The sequence below is a fragment of the Rhagoletis pomonella genome, unplaced genomic scaffold (genome assembly GCF_013731165.1).
Source record: "Rhagoletis pomonella isolate Grant_MI unplaced genomic scaffold, Rhpom_1.0 Rhpom_scaffold_00003, whole genome shotgun sequence".
NCBI lineage: Eukaryota > Metazoa > Arthropoda > Insecta > Diptera > Tephritidae > Rhagoletis > Rhagoletis pomonella.
In genome coordinates, this window is record NW_023458557.1 from 91,752,350 (window position 1) to 91,758,349 (window position 6,000).

Genomic DNA, 6,000 nt, shown 5'->3' on the forward strand with positions numbered 1-6,000 from the left:
CATCTTTAAGTGGCACTTCCCCGCTTGTTACCCTCCACAATGGCAGGAAGTAACGGACCGCTACATCCCAACTTTGAGGGGAAAACTAGCGGACCAACCGAAGTCACACCCGTCCATTAGCCTTACGTCCTTTCTACCAAAAACAATGGTAATAATCGTAGGCAGGCATATCAGGGATAGTTTCCTTACCGGGAATCGTTTGGATAGACACCAATATGCCTATCTTGCAGGAAGATCTGCTATCCACGCTTCAGAGTCTAACAAGGAAAACTGAGAATTCTATGGTCCATCTCCAACCTCCTACAGAATTCTCTGAATATAGTCACCAATTGGTGCAATAACAATGGGTTGAACGTAAACCCCAAGAACCCTAGCACAGTCATTTCGTCCAGGAAAAGGAAAAGGGACAAATTACTAAAACTATTCCTTCATTATAGATACACTTCTAAAAAGAGGTCAAGTATCTAGGAGTTATCCTTGATGGCAAGCTGTCATGGAATCGGCACCTATCTGGACCTGCCGGAAACTTATGGGACAGAATAGGGGCATCAGACCTAAACTGGCAAGGTATATGATGACGGATGATGCTGCACCCGTCTGGTGGAAGAAGGCAGAAGTGAAGTCCACGCAGGCTAAGCTCAGCAAGCTACAACGACTGGCCCGCGTGCTACACCTTGTAATCAAGAAAGAGGCCCTACTGTTTACAGCAAGTTTCATCTCAGGGGCAGTGTAGAGGACCAGAAGCTTATACACCCTTCCATCCTCAGAGTTGTAGACCAAGAAGATGGACGGAAGGACAGCCACATCTTGTATATTGACCGCTCCAAGGCTGACCGCGGCGTCAGAGCAGGAGTTTACGGCATACAGCCGGCTCCTTTTCACCAGCAAGGTGAAGGCAAGGTAATTCTGTTCTTCAGGCCGAGGTTCACGCAATTTAACTATGTCTGAGACAGTATGTAGGAAGTGGGGCAACCAAAAAACGCATCTACATATACTCGAACAGCAGGGCGACGCTTTTTTTTTGACATATTTAGTTCGTGGGGTCACCTCAAAGCTGGTGTGGGACCGCCTTCAGCTTTTAATACTTATCGCCTCCAGGAACCGGGTATACTTCGTATGGCTACCGGGGTACAATGGGGTCGTGAGCAATGAAGTAGCAGATATTCTCGCTAGAAAAGGAGCTACACAGTGATTCATAGGCTCAGCACCCTATACTGGTCTGCCATTGAGCTCAGTTAGGCGAAACTACTATACATATCTGGCAGAGGAACGAAGCGCCTCACTTATGAAAATTTACTTAACGTCTTGGCTTAAGGCTTAGCTGAAGCCTTACATAATGGGGCTTCTAGACGGTTGTGAAGGAAATTATTTAGCATATAGGGCCTCCTTGAGACAGAAGTTCACTTCGTGGATTTTTGAATACCTGAAACAGACAGCTAATTTAAGTAAATATCGATGGCTGAGTGGAAAACCGATCTATCTTGGCAGCCAGTTCGAAAACGCCCTATCTCAGACAACTTTTCAAGAACGCCCTCCTTCAGAATTTGATTGAAGAACCCTCTATTTCAGGATTTTATTGAAAAATACCCTACCGCAGAATTTGGTTGTAGAACGCCCTATCTGAAACGAAAATACATTGAAAAATGTGTGAGATACGGCGTTTTTGAATCTGCAGCTGAGATGGGGCGTTCTTGAACCGAGTTCTGAGATAGGGAACGCCCTATGCGTTGTTGAAAATTTTTTTTTATGATTTCGAACTGGCTGGCGAGTTAGGTCGATCTTCCACTCAGCCATAGATATATTTAACACGCTTTATTTCGAAAACATTAAAAATTTGTAAATTATTAACTTACATACCTATACTGTCGTACAGACCCCTCTCAGCATCTGAAAAATAAAATACAGAGAATTATTGACAATTATTACCAGTTAATCAAGAGTTTTGATATTTTATCGAGCATCTGTTTGTATGCTAAATAATTTTTTGTCTTAAGTAGAAACATTTTAGGTACGCAGTTTTATAGCCGATTAAAATATAGTGGGATAAAGCGAAAGGGGGATAGAGCACTGCGACCTTAAGATCTATTGTGCCCCCTTCATGGATTATAGTGTGTCTATTAATCCTGTATCCAAGAGAAACTTGAGTATGGAACCTAATTCTACGGATTTCACTTCGCCTTTGGTTATCAGATGCTAACCCAGGTGCCTTTTGCGTTTATGCATCAGTGCAGGACATTCTTCTAAGATATGCTGTGCAGTCTCGTTTTCCGTCCTGCAAAATCTGCATCGCTCATGCGAGTAAATTCCCAGTATAGTCAGGTGATAGTTCAGCCTGCAGTGTCCTGTTAAAATTCCTGTAACAATTTTCAAGCTATTCTTTGATACGCTCATACATTCCTTGAAACGTTTTAGGTTATATGTTTCTAAAAGTGCTTTGGACTGGTAGATTATCCCAGTAGCGATTTCTCTGAGTCTCTTCCTCTAGCCGAACAAGTTCAGAGAGCGCCCTTTCCCCAAGCCGCAGAAGGGCTCTGGGCAGGAGAAAGGGGTTGATGCACCTTTCTTCGCTAGTTTATCGGCAATCTCGTTTCCTTTAATACCAACATGTCCCGGAATCCAGAGCACCCAAACCTGATTGGTCAGACCAAGAGTATTCAGCTTGTCGACGCACTCCATCATCAGTTTAGATGTTACCTGGTGAGATCTGAGGGCCTTGATAGCCGCTTGGCTGTCAGTCAAGATCGCAATGTTCTGATTTCGGTAGTTTCGCTTGATATTAAAGTCCGCGCATCTTTCTATAGCGTATGTTTCAGCCTGGAAAATAGACATATGTTTTCCCATGGGTTTCGAGTATTTTAACGTCGGTCCAACTACCCCTACCCCGCTACCCTCGTCGGTCAAAGAGCCATCAGTGTACCAGGTAATCGTGTTTTGGTTTATCCGATATGTCTCGGATATGCCTGCCCGGCTCTTCTTATTACTCAGATCAGTTTTAAACCTCTTTGTAAAGCTGAACCTCGGATGCATGGTATCCCTCGGTATTGCAATTTCAGGGAACTTATTCGTAAGAATATCCATCGATCAAGACACCCTGCTGTCCCGATATTGGTACCAGTCATCCGTAGTAAAGCTCTTTTCGCCTGAGTCTATATGTGAATATGAAGAGGGGTAAGCTCTAAGAGAACCTCCAAGGATGCGGTTGGACAGATTCTCATAGCTCCCGTTATGCATACGCATGCCAGCCTTTGTATCTTGGAGAGCACTCTGATTGTTCCAAGTTGTGAAATTCTATTGGCCCAAACGATGGCTCCATAAGCTATCATGGGTCGCACTATTCTCGTGTAGATCCTTCTTAGTATCTTTGGTGTGCAGCATCAACTCTTTCCTGCCATGGACCTAAACGTCATAAATGATCTTACAGCTTTCTTCGCAGTTTCTTCTACGTGTGCTTTCCAGAGTAGTTTTTGGTCTAGTATTACTCCTAGGAATTTAACCTCTTCTTAGTACATAATGTTGGTTCCATCTAGCCTTATAGCTTTTAGACTATCAAGTTTGCATTTCCTTGAGAATGGTACTAAATTCAGCCCCACTTTAGCGCATCATTTTTTAGTTACGTTCAGCCCTAGCTGGATTCTATCACACAGGGTGTTTTCGAATTTCCCCCTGCATATTATTACAATATCGTCGGCGTACCACTGGCAAGTTAGCCCAGTATCGGTTAGCTCTTGGAGCAGTCCGTCGACGACTATGTTCCATTGCAGCGGAGATAACAATCCACCCTGCGGACAGCCTCTTGTTGTTCCGGCGACAACCGTATTATTCGTACAGGTTTGTATTTCTACCCTTCTGGTGCGGAACATGCAATTAATCCATGCTAAGAGGGTATTGTTTACTCTTCTCCACGCATCTGGTATATGTATACCCCATTGTTATGCTGCTTCTAACTATTTTTAATAGCCGTCCAATCACGCATTCTAAGCCCTGCTGAAGCATGCCAGGGAATATTTCATCCGCTCCCGGTGACTTCAGTGGTTTGAAGGTGTTCACCGCCCACCTGAGTAGGGACTCAGAGCATATATCCTTAGCCACTAACCAGTTTTCTCTGCTTATTTCACTACTATGCTCAGTCCGATCTATTTCGGAATAAGATGTAAATCCTGGGAAGTGAGTATCTATGAGAAGTTGGATCTTCTCTTCCTCACTCCCAGTGAAACTCCCATCACTCTTCCGTAGACTTGCGGACGAAATACAGGTCGTTTTTGCCATTACCTTACAAAAAAATATTCCCAACAATAACCGTGTTTTGTAGCTGCTTGAAACTTACACTTTATCGTACTATAATTTATGTAGTGGGCTATAAAATTGCATACCTAAAATTTTTCTAAAAATCTGAATAAATAGTTCGGAAATTTGGTGAATATTTTTTACATTTTTATAATTTTTGTACAATTTTGAAATGCGCATTTATATGCAGTTAATTATATGTAAAATGAGATGGGCTTTCATAAAAAATTTAGAATATTAAATAGATAAAAAAACATATAGACAAAAGTGGTTGGCATTTCTTTTATTTCAGCACCTAGTATACTTGTATGAATTTCTTTCAAACACAAAATGCATTTGCTGACTTAGTTTTTTTTTTGCATCGACAAACCTTAAGTTACTTTAGCAGATATGTGCACGCTAAGGTATTATTAAATGCGTATAAATTTGACTACTGTCTTTTGTTTTGTTACTAACCCGAATATATGCAGTTTGTCAATTTTTTGTTGTTACTGTAAGTAATGTAATGTAAGTATATATTTGTATACAAAAACATATGTAATCGTATATTTAAGCACTTCCCCCTGAAACGAATTGCAGTTCCAGCAGCTCCACCAGTAGAAACAGCACTTTGAATTTAAATCGCATTTTCCAACAATTTTTTTTTTTTTTGTAAAATTTAACATTTTCTATGCACAAAAATTCAAAGAATGCAAAACTCACAGAAGTACTTTTACATTGCTTTGTTGCCAAAGCTAGAAACCCAAATCAATGAAAATAATAAGTGACGACTCAAAACACCTCTCGAATAAAAATCGTTTTCGAAAGCAAAGCAGCCGGAAGAATCCCTAATATAAGCTCATCAGAAACATCGAAACCAAGATTGGGCAAAAAAAATGCAAAAAAAAAACATGCAACCGCGTCAAAATCATCAGTCAAATTGTTATCTACGCACACATAGTCCCTCGAATCGGGGATTTTGCCGCGCACTGGGAGGGAGCGTGGTGTGAATGCGCCACTTGACGGGTACTTAAAATTCTATTTACAGTTGTTGCATTTCAATGCAAATACCAGCAATATTGCAGGCCATGGTCGCTTGCTGAACGTTTTTGAGCTGCAGGCAAACCGACCGACAAACAGCCAGAGAGATGGAGAGATCGGCAAGGGGGAAAAGGGGAGAAGAGCGTTGGCGCAAAATGTGTAAAAAATATGGATGAATCGGCGTAAGTAAGCCGAGCGTTGAGGAAAGCAATGGAGCGGCGTGCCTGTAATATTCATGTGACATGAATAATATCAACGAATTGACGGAAATGGTGGGCAGAAGCAAAAATAAAAAGTTTATTGGATTGGCTTGAATTAGTTCGGTAAAGGGATGTCAACACAGTTTTTGTTTTTATTTGTTTTGAATATATGCGATATTTTTAAGTCTGGCTGTTTTGATTTTATTACACATATGTTTTTGCGGATTTTTTGAAAAGTAGCAAGTGCAAAATTTACAATTATAAAATCGCGGTTGACCCCAATTGCTGTGAATATGATGCGCTCATATGTGGGTGCGTATGTGGAGGCATTTGTGGGTAGTCAGAATTATTGTTTCAAACAGCAAACGAAAAGGCTGTGAATGATGTAAGCGCTGTCAAATTGAAGGGGACTTTTGACTTCATATCTGCACACAAAGATAAAAAGGTAAAGATAGAGATAGAGATAGAGATAGAGATAGAGATAGAGATAGAGATA

At 41.2% G+C, this 6,000-nt stretch overlaps 1 protein-coding gene across 2 annotated transcripts in view; it reads right to left on the reverse strand.

Moving 5' to 3' along the window:
* Positions 1–6,000, reverse strand: part of LOC118735778 (GTPase-activating protein CdGAPr) — a 392,697-nt gene that overhangs the window by 311,945 nt on the left and 74,752 nt on the right. Inside the window, exon 2 of one of the 2 annotated variants that reach the window (XM_036465734.1) lies at positions 1,858–1,887. The exons of the other annotated variant lie outside the window; for it this stretch is intronic. The gene's annotated coding sequence lies outside the window, so the exon portion shown is untranslated. The remainder of the gene's footprint in view (positions 1–1,857; positions 1,888–6,000) is intronic. 2 annotated transcript variants of the gene reach the window in all.